Below are 21,097 nucleotides of genomic sequence, written 5' to 3'. Positions count from 1 at the left end.
AGTTTATGGAAAATCCGAGTATTTATGTAGAATCAATTTAAAAGCAAAAAAATAAAAATAAAAGAAAAGAAAGTAGAAAACAACTTTCCAGAAGGTTTGGGAAGAAAGTACTCTTCCGTGAGCAAAAATGATACATTGTAAATTCTATGACACATGGCAATGGGTGTTAGGATTTTTGTACCTGGCAGGGTGGGGAAGTACCTTGCCTTTGGCATGTGCTTACTTTGGATTTCCTGATGACATTCTCTGTAGTTCTTAACTGGTGTGCTTTTCTCACGTTAGGGACAGAGGGAGAGGAATCTTACTCATTAGGAGGAGCTTGACTGCTATACCTGAGGACTGAGAAGCTCATAAAGGAGGGGGCATGAGAGAGTGAAAGACACTGACCTTGCACGTTAGGGAGTCAGACTCTCACTGACTCACTATGTGTTTGGGGGACAATTTTTGTCCCCTTTTAGGACTTGGGTTTTTCTCTCCTCGCTTCAGACCACTACCTTACCCTCCCTACCCTACACACATACACCCATTGTCAGATGGTCTTTCTTCATGAAGTATGGATCGTTAGATGACCAGAATCAGGCCCCAGGTCATGAAAGGTAAAGTATTGCAAGAGCACAAAGCTCTTAGATTTATCTAATTTTCAATCCAAATTTATTTGGAGAAGGTGAAATCTTAATATTTCTCTTCTTTATAGCCCTTCCGGTTTTATTTCAGTCCTGCAGCAAAACAGATGCCTGCAGAAAAGAGCGAATATCATTTTTTCCCACATATATTTTCAGGAAGCCATATAATGACTTCATTGCTAATACCCATTAGCAAAACTGGCCAACAAAAGTTGTCAAGCACTAATCTGCCAAATTTTCTTGATTCTAAGATATACTCCCACAAACCCTGCCCTCCTCAAGCTTACTTTTCAAAAAATGGGCACATGTCTGTGACTTATTTAAGGAAGCATTCACATGAAAAGCTATTATTAACTCTATGGTGTTTCCTGCAATCAGTGGCCTTTTTGAATAGAGGAAGTGTACTAGAAAATACTTTATTTTTGTTTTGTATATTTCTCACACCTAGAGGCTCACAAAGTTCACCTCTGTTGCCACATTCATGCTCTCATTGCAACTATTGGTGTCTCAGAAGTCACCCTAACAGGAAGAGATTTTTCTGCTAACAAAGAGGCTGCAGGTCATAAGGAATGAAGCCCTGCTAAGCTCATTCATTGCAGTTTATGAGAAACAGCTGTCTTTCCTTGTAGAGACACTTGTTGAAGTCTTTCTGCTCTGTGGACCCTGAGAAAGGAGATAACTACCAAGAAGGATTCCTGATGGCTAACTGAGCTCAAATTTAAAAGCAGAGACTAGCAGCTGTTTCTAAACCGGGCCTCTTGTGCAGACCACACTTTAAGGAGAAGCCTGCACTGAACTGCTTGCCTGCATTGTGTTCCTGCCATCTGAGCAAACTCTTATAAAGGAGTTCCTAGAATAATATTCCAACCAATAGGTCTGAGGCTTTCTTCGTCCAATTGGAGCTGTGCATCCTCATCAGCATCTTCACTGACCAATCAGAGTAGCTGCATTCTGACCAGTCAGGATAGTGCCTTTTGGACCAATCAACCTGCAAGGATTTGGAGTCGTCATTTGCATGAGGATGGACCAATCAGGGACCAGGGGTGCGGAATTCTGTCTATATATAAGTCAGCTCCCTGCTAGTTCAGAAAGCGCAGTTTCCGTTTACACCGAAGGTTACCCTGGCTGGAGCTAAAACATCAAAGCTATCTCGGTGGAGCAGAGTGGAGCCTACTGACTAGAGCAGAGCAGGGCTGTCTGGCCAGAGACGGGCCTGGCCCCAGGGCCGCCTTGTAGCCATGCTGCTTCATAATTAAACTAACATTATTGAGCTGTTCCACATCCAGGCTGTGCCACAATTTAGCTATTGGCACTGAATAAAGTGTTCCTCTTCACTGCACCCCAAATTGGAGATTCCTGTTGGCGTTGAATTGGCGCCAACATCTATCGGTTGGCAGCCCCTTCCCCATGAATTCTAATGGCTAACCAAGACTAATCAGCTAATTTGGGTCAAAACAAGCTGGAGGCTCTGCCAGCCCATGTTAAACCTGGCTGTACCATGTGAGTAATAGGTTTTCTGAAACGATGCCAATGCTTGATCGATGATTTCGTTAATGATTACAATCTGAGTAATTTTCTCCCCCTTTTGTTTTCCAGAGGCTGATGATTCTTCTGCAAGCTTTCAGATGGTGCAAGTCAGAAGGTGAGCAACAGAATTATTGTTCCCTAGTTTAGGACTTCTCAGACTTTAAGGTACATGCAAATCACGGGGATCTTGTTACAATGCAGATTCTGATTCAGTACATCTGGGGGTGGGAGGAACTGGTGTTGCTGATGCAGCTTCGTTTTTGGACCACACTGAATAGCAAAGCCCTTGTTAATTTTTATCTATATTTCCTGTTTCCAGTTGATGCATGTTGGTAGGACAAAGAATACCTTTTTAATCTGATCCCCAGACACTGTCAGAAATGAAGAATGAATAAGTAATGATTTCAAAGCCCACAGGAAATCATGAGGTTACAAATTCTATCTTCTGAATTAACAGTTAAGCTTGGTAAACCATGACTTCGAATTCTAATTTGTTGCAAAGCAAAGCAGAATATTGAGACTAGACCCGTAGTGCACACAAACGCAGAGAGCATTCAAGCAGATGTGATTTTTCTTATGAAATGGCAAACTATTGATTTGAGGTTATTACTTTTTTTTTTTTTTTTTTAATGGCAAGCGTTATGCTCTGTACTACATTTATTAATAATAAGTAGAAATCTGGTGGGGACTGCATGAGAGTTTGTGTACCAATTCCTCTGGCTCTAAATCATGCGTGTACTTTATCCTCACTGCCAGGAACCCAGTCTCATCATTGCTTATGCAGAGGGATGAATCTCCTTTAGGTGTGAAGTAATTTCTGGTTTTTCTTGAATATTCTCAGGAGAGCTGCTTTTTGGAATTGCTGTACCTTGTTTTTCAGACCTTTAATTTGGCTCATTGTATTGTGTTTCCCTGAAAATAATATCTAACCGGAAAATAAGCCCTAGCATGATTTTTCAGGATGACATCCCCTGAACATAAGCCCAAATGCATCTTTTGGAGCAAAAATTAATATAAGACTCAGTCTTATTTTCAGGGAAAAACACGGTATGTTGCTTTGGATCGCCTATTACTGCCATAATTTCTGTTTTCTTGGTTAAACTATAAATTTCATTATAATTACAGGTCATGCCTTCTATTTTATAGGACTGGAAAATTGGAAGTGAACTTTAAACTCATCATGTCCAATTTCCTTTTCAATATATGAATTTCTATAAGCCATTATAGCCTCTGCTTGAAACATTTGGTGATGGGGACTTTACTACTTTACATTCTGTCCTTTGAACAGCTCTGTTAGGGAGCCTTCCCTAACATTTCGCCAGGTGTTGTCTTCCTGTGGTTTTGGCTCACCACAGTAGGTCAGTTTTACTCACTGGGGGTTATCCTTTGTCTTGAATAGGATATGGACACAATACATATTATTGGGCAACTGACTTGTTTGGGCCTGGAATGCAGAGGTTCCCTGTGCCTTTGGCAGTTCCTCATGCCTCAGTGTGGCCTGTAACTCCTGACGTGAGGAGTACACTTGGGGTGAGGCCCAGAGCTGCACCCCCAGAAGCTGTGTGGGCCGGGACAGTCACTGCTCAGAGGATTTTACCCCGCTTCCTTACAGGGGCTTAAGATGGCCTGCATTTCTTTCTTATATGAGGCCTGACTTAAGCCTACAATGAAATACAGGATCGGGATTCATGATTACTCAAGAATGTTTGCACAACCAAGTCATTCACTAGGAATCTTAGAAATGGCTGCAATTTCCAGAATATTTATCTTTTCTTTCATTCTCACCTAAAGCAAAATTTTAAAACTGGCAAAACTGTTCTCCAGTCTTCCTTTCCTAGCCCCATTTCAGAACCATTCTTCCTTCCAATTTTACGCCCCATGGGTGACCTGAGCGCTAAGCCTTCCCCTTTGCATTGGACCATTCATTACCTCTACCTTGCCTTTGTCCCTCATCACAATTGGCCTGTCCTTTGTCTGATTCTCTCAGCAGCTGGGTTTATCCATGTGACCCTGACTGTTAATTTGATCCCTTTCACAAATCATTGATAATATCTAAGATAGCTCTTGCTTTATCTGCCTACCTCAGCATCAGAATTCCTTAATCCAATCAAACACATATCTCCCGTGGCCCTTAGATAGTGGCTTTTTAGTGCGGTGGGATAACCATCATGGTAAGAGCATGGGTGAGAAACTGTTTTGGTCTGTGGGCCCCTTACCACAACTTCACAAAAAATGCATCTGCTCATTAAATGGGACCAGTTCTGTTTTCCATAAACAATGATAACAGCAGCTCTTACTGCATGTGATTATTACTTATAGTTACTTACTGTGTGCCAGGTACTGTGCCTAGGACATAAGATTTCTCATTTTATGTTCACGACAATGCTGTGATATAGGAAGAGTCAGTCTCATTTTACTGACGAGCAAACTGAAGTTCAGAGAGGTTAGGTCATTTGCCTAGCATCACAGCTACTACATTGCAGAAATTGGTCCAAACCAAGGTCTGTCTGACTGATGCCTATGCTCTTAACCATGTAGCCTCCTTGTCTCTGATCAACCAACAGAGCAGAAGCCTGAGATCAGTGATATTCCCCAGACAAGCTTTGCTATGTCCACCTTGACTATAACTGTCCTACTTCACCTAAGTGTGAAAAATGACCACGATGCTCCTCCCTGTCCTCTCAGCTCCCACCTCTCTCATTTTTCCATGCTGAGAAAAGCTTCTTCTGGTGTCTGCATGCACAAGAATAATAAGTATTTGTTATTTAATTACAAGGATTTATTATAGAATGGGAGGAGGGATACTAATACATCCCATCTGGGGTTACTTAAAAAGAACTGTGTTCCTGGGTATATGTACTTTTTCTTTTTTGGGGGGGAGGAATAATTCCAGCAATAATTCGGTACATGAAGTGTGGCATGGTTTTATAGGATTCGGGCGACTGAGACATCTCAGTGTTATTTCTGAGACAGCAAGATGGCCCATCACCTTTAATGAGTGGGAAACAAAATTGCTACAGTGTCAGCCTTAGGCATGTGGGCTTATACCTGTGCCTGGATTTCTTACATTTTTTTTTAAAAGGGACATGCCTATCAAAGTCTCTTTTCAGGACAAAGAGAATAAAAAGACAACAATATGTTGCTTTCAGGATAAATACATCAGTTTGCAAAAATTCACAGGGTTTCCCAGAGTGGCCACCCACAGAGGCAGCAACATCTGGTTGTCATGCTGTCACAACAGGGGAGAGCAGTGCTTGGGCACAGGGTGAAACAGAATGTTCCTCATAATTGGATGGAAGACACGTAGCTAGACTGAAGCCAGGAGGCAGCAGACCTCCCCGGGCTCAGGGAAATGTGGCGCTCAGTAAGGCCATGGGACCCTAGGTAAGCCATATTTGTCCTGTGACGGACTTACACATAAATCAGAAAAATATGCATCTCCAGAGAGGTTGTTCCATGTTTTCGGAACAAAAGTAGAATGGATTAGTATTTTATAAGAATGATAAAGAAACCTCTCCATCCTTGGGAATATGGTTAGCTGAGGAGGCCCTGATCTCCATGAAAGACAATTTCCTCCCATCCATCCATCCATCCAATGTTCACCAAGTGTTGTTCCTTATGTGCCAGGACCTGTGCTATGTGCTTGATATATGAAAAGGAACAAGAAATTGTCTCTACTCCCAGGAAGCTCATAGGCCAGTAGGAGAGACTCATAGAATGAAATAATTGTGGTCCAGTATGCTTATAGGAACCCTGGGAGGGTCACCTAACCAACCTGCAGGCATCCATGAAAGCCTCCTGGAGGAGGTGTCACCTGAGCTGGACCTCGCAGCACAACCGGGAGTAACCCTCCAAAAATCTATATATTTACACAATATCACTTTTCCATCTAACAAGAGATGGAATGACTAATTAGATATTGTGTGTGTGTGTGATGTGGGGGAGGAGATAAAGTGGGTATTAAGTAAAAAATAGGAATTTAAGCATTCAAATTGGAATGTTTGAGGGAGAGTGCCAGCCATTGCAGGCTCTGGTTTTGGACGACTAAGGTTGGGATCTTTATCACTTCCTACCATACATGTGTGTCCCTGGGCAGATTACTTAGCATTCTAAGGTCCAGTGCCTCACAGTTTTCAGGTTTCATGAGAGAACACTTGTAAAGCATTTGCTCAGGGACTGGCTTATTTAAATGTCAATAAATGTCAACTCTTATTATCAATGCTGTTATACTATCATCAGTAGTGTTCTTTCACTGATTACCCACCTAAGATCTCTGAATCTCCTGTCCCTGATTTTTGCCTCCAGGGAAAATTAGAGGGACAGGGGGAAAAATAAAACAAAAAACATAAAAAAATTAGGGTGCGATGGTGACTACCATCTTCTCGTTCAGAGTTTGTAGAATTAAGAGGACAGCCTCCAGAAAAAAAGGAACACACTCCCCCTTTCTCCGTCTTATCAGACATCCTGCCTTCAGCCTGTTGATCAGAAGGGCAAAAGCATTAGTAACATGCAATTTAGAAAACTTTTAGTTCTGCTGATACTAAATAATCTAAAGCCCTCCAACTGGAAAACTCCTTTTACTAGTTGCAATAAATATAGTCCCCATGGAGGAAAGTGGGGATGGGTGGGGAGACTATGAAAAGTAAAGGAGACAGAGTGGGAACTGATGCTGTAGCTACATCTGAGGATGGGCGATTAGGCCCTGGGCCTGCCTAAGGGGAAGAGTTGGACCTGAGACCTTTTTATAAAACTGGAACTATCACATGGTTATGCCTTCACTAAATGGTGACTACAAAAATTCTGCATTTAGCACAGAAGTTGACAAGGAAGAGAGGCCTACCTCACATGGGTTTTGAACTTAAATTATACGCGTGGCCCGAGAACTGCCTACCACACTTCCCCAGCTGAGAAGTCAGTATAAAAAGTGACTCAAGGGGGCGGCTCCATTGGTGAGAGCGCGAGATCTTAACAACAGGATTGCTGGTTCGGTTCCCACATCGGATGGTGGGCTGCGCCCCCTGCAACTAAGATTGAAGACAGCGACTGGACTTGGAGCTGATCCACACCCTCCACAACTGGATTGAAGGACAACGACTTAGGGCTGATGGGCCCTGAAAGAACACACTGTTCCCCAATTAAAAACAAACAAACAAAAAGAGACTCACGCCAGTGATATCCCAGGCAGTGATAACTTTGGAGCATGGGGCAGAGGCAACCATTCTGACGAATAGATTTTAAGACAAAAATGCATTATTAGGGATAAAGAACGTAATTTCATAATCTAAAATAAATTCAGCACTTTCACATGTAGCTGACCCTTGAACAACACAGGTTTGAACTGCATATGTCAACTTATACACAGATTTTTTTTTTCGATAAATACTTATACTGTTTTTGATCCACAGTTGGAAGTCTGCAGATGTGGAGAGCCAACTATACGCATTGATCTATGCCATTTTATATAGCGGACTTGACCGCCTGCAGATTTTGATATCCTCAGGGCATCCTGGAACCAATCCCCTGTGCATACCGAGGGACAACTTTAGTAAAGTTTTGGGGAGTCAAAAGATACACGGATTTTCAACTGCATGTGTGTTAGTGGATTTATAGAGACATTTGAAAACCTATATGTAGTAGGTTTTAAAAACATCTTTCAGTAATTGATAGACTAAACAGTTAAGAATTAGTAAAGATGTTGAAAGTTTGAATAACCCAATTGACTAGCTTGATCTCGTCTACACATATGTAACCCAACAACTGATTGCTTGCTAGACCACAAAGGAAATCTCATCAAATACCAAAGACTTGGTAGCATACAGGACATACTCTCTGACCACACTCCACTAAAATATGAACTTGAAAAAGAAAAAGATACTTGAAATTACTCTATATATTTGAAAATTAGAGAGAAGGAAAAACATTTCTAAAAACTACTTGGTCACTGCAACAGTAAGGGTAGTGCAAATTGTGCTGCAATAACGCACAGACCTGAAATATCTCAGAATCTTAAAACAATGAAGGTTTATTTCCAGTGTAAGGCAGCTGTGAGCTCCATTCCACATTTTCCTCACTGCAGGACTCAAGCCGGTGGAGCTTCCATCACCTGGCATGTTACCAGTTGCTGTGCTAGGGGGGAGAGTGTGTGGATTTTAAAGCTCTCTGCCCCCCAAATACACTCATCGCTTCCACTCATGTTATGTTGGCCAAAGAACATTTATTGTCATGGCTGAGTGTAAGAGGGTTGACCAGTAAGAGGAGAACTGGACATATCAGTGACCAGCACTAATGACTGTCACAAAGAGGAAACAATTATGAAAATGAGGAAACATTTACACTTAAAAAGTAATAAAAATATAACATACTAAAACCTGTGGGATGTAACTAAAGCAGTAAAATAAAATTTACAGCCTTAAATGATAATATTAGAGAAATGAAACTGAAAAATTAAGGAGATAACCATCTCTTTAAGAAAATAAAGTGTCCCAAAAATAGTGGAAAGAAGAGATACGTTAATGACACAGTCACAGAAAAGAAAACTGCTATCATGTTGGACACCTCAGAAGCAGACTCTGAGATGAAGATGAGTGTGTCCTAGACCTGTTCATGTATCTTCAATTAACAGGTTATCTATCCTCACCCTAGAAAAGCACGTAATGGGGTAAAAAAAAGCCAGTCAGGAAAAGAGAAGCTAATCCAAGGTGCAGTTTCAGGCCAGGTCCCTCAGAAAAGAGCTTCAGCCTGATCCCACAGTGAGCTTCTGAAGGATGAATTGCACTGTGGAACTGTTTTACGTGGGGGTTTCTGTACTCCCATAGCTGTCAGTTATTGGCTAAGGGGTGACTAGAATGGATGTGAATTCCCAGATACTTGGCTTCTCTACACTGTTGGGCAAAGTGGCTCCAGGAGCCTGAGGGTAGTCTGAAGAACAGTTGTAGGTCCTGGCTATTGAAAGCAAGACCACTCCAACTGATTCTTAGTAAAAGATAAATTAATAAACATTTAGCAAAAGTTTAAAAGAAAATCACTCAGCATTCACAAACAATATTAGAAATGAACACGGTGTCATAACTACAGGTGGAATAAAGATAAACAAGAAGATAGTATTATGCCAATAAATTTTAAAATACAGAAATGATCAATGTCCTAGAAAAATATGACTCATCAAAACTATCACAAGAAGAAATGGAAAGAGGAGTTCAGCTTTCACCACTAGAGAAATGGGATTAATTGTTAAAAGTTTACCCTGCCTTGCTACAGGACCAGATGAGTTTGGATAAACATTCATGAAACAGATAATTGCATGCTGAAGCCAATTTTATCAAAGAATAGAAAATTAGGGAACATTTCCCACTCAGACAAGAAGAGTATAAGAAAGGAAGATTACAAATCAATCACATTTATAAATATATGAGCATAAACAAAATACTAGAAAATTAAATATATAAATATACGTGCATAAACAAAATGCTAGAATGTATTAAATAAAATAATGTAATTAAAATTGGATTTAGCATAGGAATACAAAGATGGTTTGACATTAAAAAGTTAAAGGAGAGAAGCCATGTGATCATCTCAGTAACATTTGACAAAACTCAATATCTATTCATGACTAAAACCACTTAGCCAACTCTTAGCAAAATAGGAATAGAAGGAAACTTGCTTAACCAATAAGCGATGTTTACTAAAAAATTACAGCAAACATTTTTAAGGATGAAATGTTACAATCTTTTTTTTTTTTTTAAACTAGAGCGAGACAAAGACTCCTCTTGTCAATGGGAAAAAAATGGCTGAAGAAATGGAGAAACACCATGTTCATTGATGTGATGATTCAAATCAAGATGATACCAAGTTCCCCAAATTCACTTGCAAATTACAACAAAAACCTCAATAGAGCTTTTTCTGGAACTTAATCAGGGGATCCTAAAATTGATATGAAAAGGCCAAGGTCAATATCAACAAAGAAGAGAGACAAGATGGGTGGGGGAGGGTATTGGGGTTGTTGCAGCAGATATAAGCTTATAATAAAGCTTTGGTAATTAAGATGTGTGCTGTCATGACACGAATGGACACAACAGAGCCTGTAAGCCAACCCACACAAATACGTAAACTTGACAATAGAATATGCCATTACGGTGTGGAAAGGCTGGTGGTATTGGGAATTAAGTGAGTCTAGGAAAATTGGTTATCCATTTGAAAAAAATATATATTAGATTCCTACCTCATGTCTTAACCCAAAATAAACTCCAAATAAATTACAAACCTAGATATGAGAATTGAATATTTAAAACTTGTAGGAGAAAATACAGGAAAAATATTCTTATAATTTGGAGGATTTTTTTTTTTTAATTCTTAAACAATGTTTTGATTTTTTTTAATTTATTTTTTATTTTTTTACATTTTTTTTTTCGGTTCCTAACCAAAAGAAAAGACAGGCGAAAGGATTGGTAAGTATGACTCCATTAAATAAAAATAAAACTTCCAGACACTAATAGCAATCACTGTTTGTGAGGATTAAATATATTACTACATGAAAAACAGTTACGTTTTATTATGTGTCTGCACACATGCTAAACACTGCCACTAGGTATTTGCGATTATTATTTCTTTTATGGGGTATTTTCCCCCCACAATGATTACAATGAAACTAGTTTTACCATGTAGTTTTTCTCTTTAAGCCACATCTTCTAGATGTGCAGCAAATTATGTAACTAAAGGGAGAGAATCGTATCTGAAAAACCACATGAAAATGAGTATTTCATTCTTAGGGAAACTTGGCAATTATTTCAATATAGGAATCTCTTTCATGGGAACCAGGCTTCATTTGCATGAACTCTGTAACTTGTGGTCTTTTTCTGGTAATGTTAACATGGAGCAAATTCCTCCTGGTGACTTGTTTTGTGTGCCCAAGAATGCAGTACTGGCGTCTCAGAGGAATGTAACTGCTGGCAGGCCCCCAGCAGGTCTGAGACTGCAGTGCTGCTTTGGGCTGAACTGGTTAGTGTGGAAACACAGAACCTTCTCCGTACTCAACTTTTGACCCTGGGTCATCATTTTACTTTTCCTTCTGGACCCTTCCACATTTGTCTGTTGCAGGATCCGGAAAGAAACAAGTGGACCTGCATTCTTGCTTCTGAATTAGACTGCACCAAAATATTGGTATAATCAGAAGAGAAACATTTACAGAAACTCTGGAGGTCTTAGATATTCATCATTTGACAGATAAAAATCAGAAGACTCTGGGCTTATGTTGATCATGGAGGTGAAGGGTAGCTTTTTTAAAAGTCATTCCTTAAAATGATATTATTTCTGGTCCTTTGGCTGAGTCCCTAGTTTCAAAAGGCGATGTCTCTAAACCCACGCTCTTCCACATTACAAATAAACTATTATCGTGCACCCCTTAAGCAGCAGCAAGAGCTGTTTTTGCTTCAACCCATAGCACAGTTCAGAAGGTCAGACGTGACCACAGTATCTCCTGTTATTTCAGGGCTTACATGTGTTTGCCTTGGCGCCATTTCTCTGGCATTTGGTTTCCTTTATTTTTCCATGGGTTTGGCTTGCAGGAATCAAAGAAGCATAGTTTTGAAAATAAATGAAGTTCGTAAAGATGAAGTATTCTGAACTGGTGGTGACTAGACACAGCAGGAGGGAATGCATGCCTCCCCGGTTATGTTCAGGATCGTGGCCCTGAACCTGCTTATGGAAAACATGAGGAATGGTGAAGGTGGAGGGCTGTCCACTCCGAGAGGCTGGCCAGAAGCTCCCAACTCTGCTCCCCAGCCAGGCACCAGCAAGCTCAGCTGTCTCGGTTCAGGGTACTGACTGAGGCCAAAGCTAAAAGCTCAAGAGAGTGGTAGGCCTCCCTTGAGACATTTTCCATTTTAGCCTCAGTGACAGCGGATTGTTGTAAATGGGAAGATGCTATGACTGGCTCTTTGCTGAGAGGTGTTTTGGTTCCTCATAGGAGCTCTTTGAAGAATGTGAGTCTTGGAAATAGGTATTTACTCTGTGTAGGACACGATTAGGATCACTACTGCGGGATTAAACTGGCAGGGAAACCTCCGGGCCAGATTTTACCAGTCTGTAGGGTCCATATTGTAGAAGAGGCAGTAGGCTGGGTGGGAAGGGATGGAGTGTAGCAGTGGTTCCCAAGCTTGTCTGCACACTGGGATCCCTTGGGGAGTTTCAGAAACGACTCTTACCTGTGTTTCACCTCAAGAGGTTGTTGTAGTTTAATTGGTCTGCAGAGTTGCCCAGACTTTGGACATTTTAAAAGGTCCCAAGTTCATTTAGAACAGCTGATGTGGTTAAGTGCCAGACTTCGAAGTTGTACAGCCCTGATTTGAGTTTGGACTCCCAACATGCAAGCTGTGTGAATGGTGACAGAGCCATGAAAACTTTCTGAGCCTCATCTTTCTCATCTTTAATGTGGGGGTGATCTTTTCTCTCCTATGTGGTTGTTATGGAGAGTGAGTATACATATGCTTCATTTTTAATACAAAAGAAATGTGGCGTTAATAGAGATGTGGGTAGCACTGCAAGGTCCACCATTTTCTAACCCTATGAGGTCTGACAAGTTTGTCAACTTGTTGCAACAATGTAAGCTTTTTTTCATATTAGAGGGATTATTCATTATAAATTTGTACCAACTGTACAAACGGTTAACCAAGTTTACTATTTGGAAGTGCTGAAAAGGCCGCATGAAAAAGTTAAACAACCTGAACTTTTCGCCAACAATTTATGGCTCTTACATCACGACAATGCACCAGCTCACACAGCACGGTCTGTAAGGGAGTTTTTAGCCAGTAAACAAATAACTGTATTGGAACACCCTCCCTACTCACCTGATCTGGCCCCCAGTGACTTCCTTCTTTACCTGAAGATAAAGGAAATATTGAAAGGAAGGCATTTTGATGACATTCAGGACATCAAGTGTAATACGAAGAATGGCTCTGATGGCCATTCCAGAAAAAGAGTTCCAAAATTGCTTTGAAGGGTGGACTAGGCACTGGCATTGGTGCATAGCTTCCCAAGGTGAGTACTTCGAAGGTGACCATAGTGATATTCAGCAATGAGGTATATAGCATTTTTTCTGGGCTGAGTTCACAACCTTAATTGTCAGACCTCATATACTAGGGAGAGATGATATGACAGAATTACTACTGTGGATTTTGTTTCCACTGTTTGATCTTGGGTAATTGTCTTTAAGTCTTCATTTCCCTTGCTGATAAAACGGGACTTTGTTCTTACCTTATAGGGTTGATATGAGGATTAAATGACACAATATACTTGGTATTTAGGTTGAACGATCTGAAATATCTTATTTTGGGTAGGTTAAAATGATATAATGTCAGCACTCTCATGTGTTTCACCTAATATGAAGTCTTCAAAAATGTTAGTAGTAGTGCCGATTGTTATTACTATCAATCAGTATGACTTTGAGGGAATTACTTCAGAGGGTCTCATTTCCCCATCCATAAAATGGACACATTAAGATTTTGCCTTCTTCATAGCATTACTATAAGAAGGTTTGAATGAAATGATGTTTGTGAAATCACTTTGAAGATTATAAAATATGAGGAAATCATGATAACTTAAAAATATTCTTGGAAACGGTATCTCATGTACATAATAGTAAATATTCTGGGAATGTTAGAGGGGTACGTCTGCACAGTATGAAGACTGGGAGGTGAATGGAATCACAGAGCTCAGCCTTTGGGATTCAGACAGGAAATCATTTTTTAGGCCCCCTCTGGGTTCACCACCGTTCCAGCATCATGGAGAACAGAACAGTGAAGCCCTTGGCAGCAGGAATAACTAGCACGTGTCTAATACTTACCACATGCCAAGCTCTGCTAAAATTTCCTGTATGCATTAACTTATTTCATCCTTTGTGAGGATCCCAATTTTTCACAAGTGAGGAAATTATTATCCCAATTTTTATTCCAGTTTTACACAGGTGAGCAAACGGAGGCACAGAGTGGTTAAATAACACGTCCAGCTCACACTGGCATAATGATAAAAGACATTCAAGAAATGATTGTGAAAAATGTTTGTGGCCATGAGTACTTTCAAGATCATAACACACCAAATAACAAAATATTTTATCTAGAGCTCTCTTACGCTTCCCTACTTTTCACTTGTAATATAGACTTTTTAACTAGAGCATAAACATTCATCATTGCAAAGATCTCATGGCTTATGCTGAGAAAGGATTACCCATAGCATTTGCTTCTTGACCTCATTTTCATCCCTGGCACTTTGGGTGGCCTTGGGTGGGAAAAATGAAGTCCCCATGTCTATAGTTTCCCCACCTGTCACATGGGTGTAATAATGCCTCCCTTGAAAGCATGTTATGGCGCCTAATTATTATCAAGTCCTTTTTGTGTGTGTGTGTGTGTGTGTGTGCCTCTGATGCAGACTGGAAACCCAAAGGGCCACCCAGAGTTTAGGTCTGTGGTAAAATCTTAGCTTCTTTTGGACAGAGACAAGAGTATTGCTTCTTGGTGGGCTTCCAAACCCTCTTTCTGTGTGCTCTTTGTATAGGGCAGTGCCAGGTCTCTTTTTTCACATGCATCATTACTTGGAGTAATTAAGTTACCATAAATACCCTGTGGTCAAGGAGTAAGTGATACCGTTTATTACAACGTTACTTGGGAAACATTTTCAACTAATAGGGATGATTAAGTCAGTGACGATGTCACTCGATACGCTCCTGATCCAATAGGGAGAATACTATTCCACAGAAAAGACCGACAAAGGACTGACTTCCTTTTAGGACAGAGACAGTGGCTCCTGTGGATTCTAGAGCCTCTCCTTTTCAAGTGTGGTGCGCAGGCTAGCAGGGTGGGTGTCACTTGGGATCTTGTCAGAATGCAGAAGCTCAGGCCCCACTCCAGGGCTACTGCCTCAGATTCTGCATTCTAACAAAATCCGCACATGGTTGGAAGGCCTATTAACGCTTGAGGAGCAACACCTCACTTGGAACTGTAAAAGTGATGACAGTGTGTGAGTTGGAGCTGGGACTCCAGTCGAGGTTTATCAGACACCAAAGCCTGTGTTCGCTCCTCTCTGTTGCTCTGACTCTCATGTGATGCAGATAGGATTTGATTTATTGTTGAAATGCAATCTGACCTTCTGGGAAGAAGTCTGACCATGGCTACTATAGCAGGGTACATCCTCCTTAGGTCAGGAAACTTCTAGATAAAAGCAGCTTTTGTCAGTGTTTGTAATCTAGTTACATTTTGATTTTTGGCCTTCAATTTTTTTTTTTTTAGAAAAAGATCAAGATATTTCTTTACCTCAAAAATAAAAAGTGGGAGAGAGGTTGGGATGATGAGGGAGGTAGAGAGTAGAGAAAGGAAAAAGAGGAGAAAGGAAAGAAAAAGTAAGCTTTTGAGGGAACTCAATGTTTATTTTGAGACAACAGTTATTCATCCTGGTTGTTGGTTGGGCAAACAAATTCTTTGTTAACTTTTAGGGGTTGATGTTTTATTTAAAGAAAAAATTAATGGAAATCTTCTTGAAATAATTGAACAATATCAGTGAAAGAGGATGCCAAAACAATACATTCCTTTTTAAAATTTCCTTTTGGACTTATTTATTTTCACAGACTATTAAAAAGACCCACCAGGATGAGGTATCCTATAAATCTGCATGTCATTGGTTTGATGGGCATTCTTACGAGGTTGCACATAAGTGTTACATTTACTTCTTTTTAATGTAACTTGTGCTGTAGCCAAAATGATCTTTGAAGCAAAACGCAAATTTGAACTCCTGATGAATTGCTTTATTTAGGCACTTGATTATCAATGATTGTTACCATAAAAAGACAACCAACCAGGTACATATTTTGTCCCTCCCACTGCAGGTACACAATACACCTAGGAAATATTCTTACGAAAAGATAAAAGCTGAATCTCATCAAGATTCTGTATCTAATTACCAATGCACAGGCAATACAGAGGTCACTTACCTGCCACCTGGGCCTTTTGGAATGCTTGCTCTTGGGTCCCTCTATCTTGCAATCCAGTGGCCATGCTTTGAGGAGCTCAAATCACATGGAGAAGCTACGCGTAGGCACTTTTGATGACGGCTCCAGCTGAGCTCCCAGCTGATAGTTTTAACAGCTATCAGTGTGTGAATGGACCATCTTTGATGTCCAGCTGCCACAGGACTACAACAACACTGAGAGACCCCAAATGAGAACCTCCCAGCTGATCCTAGTCAGCCCAAAGTTAATAATAAATGTTTAAAGCACTAAGTTTTTAGGCGATTTGTTAAGTAGTGTTATGGACTGACCCCTAACTCCTAATGTATTAGGAGGCAGAGCCTTTGGATGGTAATTAAGTGGGCCCCCGTGACAGGATTAGTGTCCTTAAAAGAGGATGCAGAGAGACCAGACTCCTTGTTTCTCTCTCTACCCCATGAAGACACATCAAGAAGGTGGCCACCTACAAGCCAGGAAATGGGTTCTCACCAGGAACTGAATTTGCTGGCACCTCGTTCTTGGACATCCCAGCCTCAAGAACAGTGAAACATTAGTGTTTGTTGTTTAAGCCAGCAGTCTATGGTATTTATAGCTTCCCAGGCTGAGTGAGACAAGTAGCAACAATCAGCTCAGTGAGTAGGGCTGCATTGTCTGTGGAAGAGGAGGTGTGCTGAGGAGACTAAGCTGATCCCAGGTTTGGGGCTTGGGCAAGTGTGTGGATGATGGTGTTATTCACTGAACTAGGAAACTTAGGAGCAGGAGTAGTTTGGGGGCGGGAGGACAGGAAGAAATAATTGAAATGTTTTTCGTGATTATCTTAATACTATATATTAATTTTAGAAAAAAAAAAAAAGGAACATACAAAAAAAGTTACAGGAAGATAAAAAAAGAAAAACACTTGTAATCCTACCACACAGAGCTAACTATGGTCATTATTTGTTGTAGTTCCCTCTAGTGTTGTTTGTTCTTTTCTTTTTTCAAGTGAAAAAAAAAATTGTATTTGGAATTAGCCAGCTGGACTCAGTGTAGATGATCCCAATTTTGTTGGCAACGTCCAAAGCATCATCGTCAGGAGCCAGGGGTACATGTCCCTTCTTCTCTCCATCAGGGTGTTGACCTTGGCCATGTCAATGTCATAGAGCTTCTTCACAGCCTGTTTGATCTGGGGCTTGTTGGCCTTGACATCCACAATGAACACAGTGTGTGGTTGTCTTCCATCTTCTTCACGGCTGACTCGGTAGTTAGGGGACCTTGGTGATGGCACAGTGGTCACGCTCATTTCTCCTGGGGGCGCTTTCCCAAGGATATTTAGGCTTCTATAGGAGCAAAAGTGTCTTGGGCTGTGGGTGATGTGCGGATCTTCTTTTATTTTTTGTGGTTGTGCACGCCTTTCATCACTGCTTTCTTTGCCTTCAAAGACTTTGCTTTGGCTTTAGCTTTGGGAGGGGCAAGGGCTTCCTTTTTCGCTTTCGGCACCATCTTTGTGAAAAGGCTGTTTGTTCTCTGTTTTATATTACGGGGGCAATTTTCCCCAAACTATCTTAAAAGATACTAATCTGGCAAATATTTTGGAGAGGACTTATTTAACTCAAGATCTTAGACCAAAAATATCCCAACATGAATCTGTAGCTGCAATCGGACTTTCTTCCATAAACTTTCAAATAAAAGTAAATGAAATAAATGTTGCTGTTGGGAATTGTTTTGGAAAAACAGCTTGTTGTTTTCACCAGGGCTAAATCTTCAGGGAAATCCTGGATATTCATCCCTGTGACAGAATTCCTGGCTTGTGACTCAAGTGGCAGATGAGGTTATGCTTTTAGTGCTGGCAGGAAACAAAATTCACTGGATAATTATTTGTCTATAGAGTCTAAATGGGAAAAGTAAAATGAAGCTGGAGACATTCAGGGAAACAATATGAATCTCTGGTTGTGATATGGTCTATTTATTCATTCATTTATCCTTTAATTCTTCAAGAAGTATTTATTGTGTGTATTTAGTGGGTCATAGTGTAAAATGTATTTCACGGGTGATACATAATCAAAAATTTAAAAGTCACTGGACTAGAGGACTCTATGCTATGAGTCTGTAAGTAATTGGCTAACAATGGTGAAAATAAAGGAATTTGAGATTTTTGTTGCCGTGGGCTGCAGAATGGAAACAGCTTCTCCCTGGGGCTCTAGACAATGGGAATGGAGCTTCTGCTTCCCACTTCTGCCAAAGGAATCCATTTAACCCTTAGTTATTTTCTTCTCTAGCCTAACTTAACTTAGTGTATTGTATTCTTCCCTTCCCTTATTATTTCTCCTTCTTTTCGCTTCCCTTTCTTCTTTCTTTCCCCTCCCACTTTCCTATCAATCTATTCCCCTCCATTTTCTCCTCCATTTTCCCCTTCTTCCTCCCTTTCCTTCCACCATGTTGCCTTTTGGGGATAGATTTACTTGGCCTGCTTTCCCTCGTGTCATAGTAAAGATATTTAAGATCATTAGACTTTAAACTGAATGTTGTAGACACTTTCTACTCCAATTGTAGCCCATGACCAGCAGCCTGAAAATCACCTGGGATGCTTATTAGAATGCAGCATCCCAGGCCCTGTCCCAGACTCACTGCAAAGGAATCCGCATCTTAACAAGACTCGGTGTGATTCTTATGAAGGTTCATGTGTGAGAAGTACTGCTATAGCGTGGATCGTCTTAAATCAACCCTTTGAAAATCTGTCATCAATCTCTTAAATCCAATTATCCACATATGCTTCGCATCAGCATGGTCACAGAAAATTCTTCACTCTCTTGGAAAATAGGTGAGGTTAGAGGTGGGGCAGGTGTGGAAATGTGGGGGTTTGGATGCCTAGATGGGGAGGTGGTGGCTTTCCCTTGGACTCCCGACAAAAGACATTTAGTCATGGAGACAAATGTGTGGCTGTCTTGATAACTATCAGGTCTTTTCTTGTTTGTCCAGCAATGGTAGATGATGTGGTTTGTGGTTTCAAGACCTTTTGTATGTTGTCAGATGCCAGCCTGAGGACCTGTTGGTTGGTTTCAGTATGCTCGGAAAGGCACATTCCACTTGTTCTGCCCTCCACCCCCCGGGAAACACAGAGCGAGTTGAAAGCCATCCACTGAGAATACATCTGTTGTAAGAAGGGTGGCAGGTCCTGGATTTCCTGGGACAGTCTCAGGTAAACATCTGCTTCCCAGAAAAAAGTACTGATAGTGGCCACTTTCATGTTCAAATGTGTCTCAAGTGTGAGAAGTAATGCTATAGCACTGTTTTTCTGTTCCCTTCTTACTTCTTCTTTTCTCTTTTTCTCTTCCCTTTCTCTCTTCTTTCTTTCCCCCTCCCACTTTCCTATCAATTTATCCCTCTGTATTTTCTCCCTCTTCCTCCCTTTCGTTCCGCCATATCCACCAATTTGAACAATAAATTGCGGTCACGTTGGTTATCATAGAGTAGGGAGAAGCCGAACTCTCTAGGGACTGGGTGGAAATGAATCTAACAAGCTAGGGAAATAATCACCCCTTATTCTATTTGTTGCCAAGGTCCAAGACCAGAAAAAAGACTTCCCCTCAATCAATGACCCTGATACTAGATATTTGGGGTGCATGTTGGTCACCAAGCCTGTTTTCAGCATTTCCCGGTTTGGTGTGTTATAAGGTCATCCCTTGTCATTCTGATCTAACTTCTGACTTGTCCCATCTCTGCTGTCTTTCTGGTTATGCTGCCTTCATCCGGGACCAAACTGTGTTTTTGACTCCCTTGACCATCTGTTGCCACCAGTGACACAATGAAGAGTGCATTTCTGTAACTCCTAGATGGCTTCTTTGGTCTTTATGTCTCCTGATTCACATTTACGATAGGAAATACGGTGCTCCAAATAGCTGAAATGCCTTGTCCTCTAGATTGGAAGTGGAAGGTTAATTTACAGGTGCTAATAGGAGGCAAAACACTGTTACACCAATTCATTGCATTGAAATCCTTAAACAGAAACTAGATTTGACATCAGATGGTTAAGAGTGGGAAGATGGAGAGCCCTGAAGACACCGGTTTACCGGGACTCTCCCAGCGTATTCATTCTCAGTTCTTCCCTGTGCATTTCAAGGGCCCTAAAGCAGACTTACAGGATCCCAAGCTCTAGGTTCTGCAGCTCCTCCTTGAACTTGACTTTTGCATATTTGAGGTGGGGCTCAGAAAATGCTTTTTGTCCCCCTGTTCCACGAGAAGCTGCTAGGCAAACATTCTGGAGGTGCTAATGGAATTTCAGAGCTGAGGTTTGTTTGTCAGCCCTGGGGCAGGCCCTGGCAGATCTGGGGTGAGGGAGCACAAACAGGTGGGCTCCAAAGGATGTCTACACTTGGCTGGAACACTTGTGGTGCTGTCTCGGGGAACTGGTATTTATTTTTCCAGCCGTGCTTAGTCCCGGGAGGTGTTAGATTTCTTTAAAGCCCTCATGACTCGTGACCCCAGGAGGGCTCCGATTCCACTTCCCTACCTCCTCAACCCCGTTTGCCTTGTTCTCCAAAATGAAAATAGCAGTGTGTCTTAGAGGGGGCCCTTGTTGAAGAGGGAATCTCTGATCAATTTGGGGCAAGCACTTTACAAGCTAAATAGCACCTCACAGTTGGAAGGAGGGATTGTCATTCCAAGGACTTTGTGGTTGATTTTCCACAAATGATTTCAAATGACCAAACAAGGCTTATCTTTCAAAACTCCCATGGGAGGCTTATCCCCTTCTTCCACATTTGCTGCCAGGGCTCAGAGAGTGTTTGGAATTAACCCCAGAGCCAGTTTCTCGGAGACATATGAGAGATTTGGTTGGTCTCTGTAGTTTGACTTCATTTTTGACCTAGACACCCCTGTCTGGCTTGTTCTGCAGGCTTGCTCATAAGACTTGGTGCGAAATGCCAGTTGGCTTTTCCAGAAATCAAAACCTCCTTTCAAAGGTTGTAGTCATTGGAGGAGGTCA

At 41.1% G+C, this 21,097-nt stretch overlaps 1 long non-coding RNA gene across 3 annotated transcripts in view; it reads left to right on the top strand.

Moving 5' to 3' along the window:
* Window positions 1–1,510: 1,510 nt before the first annotated feature.
* Window positions 1,511–21,097, top strand: part of LOC141572250 (uncharacterized) — a 415,695-nt gene continuing 396,108 nt past the window's right edge. For 2 of the 3 annotated variants that reach the window (XR_016018778.1, XR_012497557.2), the window contains exons 1-2: window positions 1,511–2,123; window positions 2,220–2,265. This is a non-coding gene — a long non-coding RNA (uncharacterized LOC141572250). Of the gene's footprint in view, window positions 2,124–2,219; window positions 2,266–9,897; window positions 10,129–21,097 lie in introns of those variants that run through there. The other variant, XR_002138916.3, reaches the window with a different exon arrangement.

Source organism: Rhinolophus sinicus, chromosome 14, assembly GCF_057876585.1.
Source record: "Rhinolophus sinicus isolate RSI-liver-muscle chromosome 14, RSI-T2T, whole genome shotgun sequence".
NCBI classification, from domain to species: Eukaryota; Metazoa; Chordata; class Mammalia; order Chiroptera; family Rhinolophidae; genus Rhinolophus; species Rhinolophus sinicus.
The sequence above is the reverse complement of the archived record's forward strand: the minus strand, read 5'-3'. Positions and strand labels throughout refer to the sequence as shown.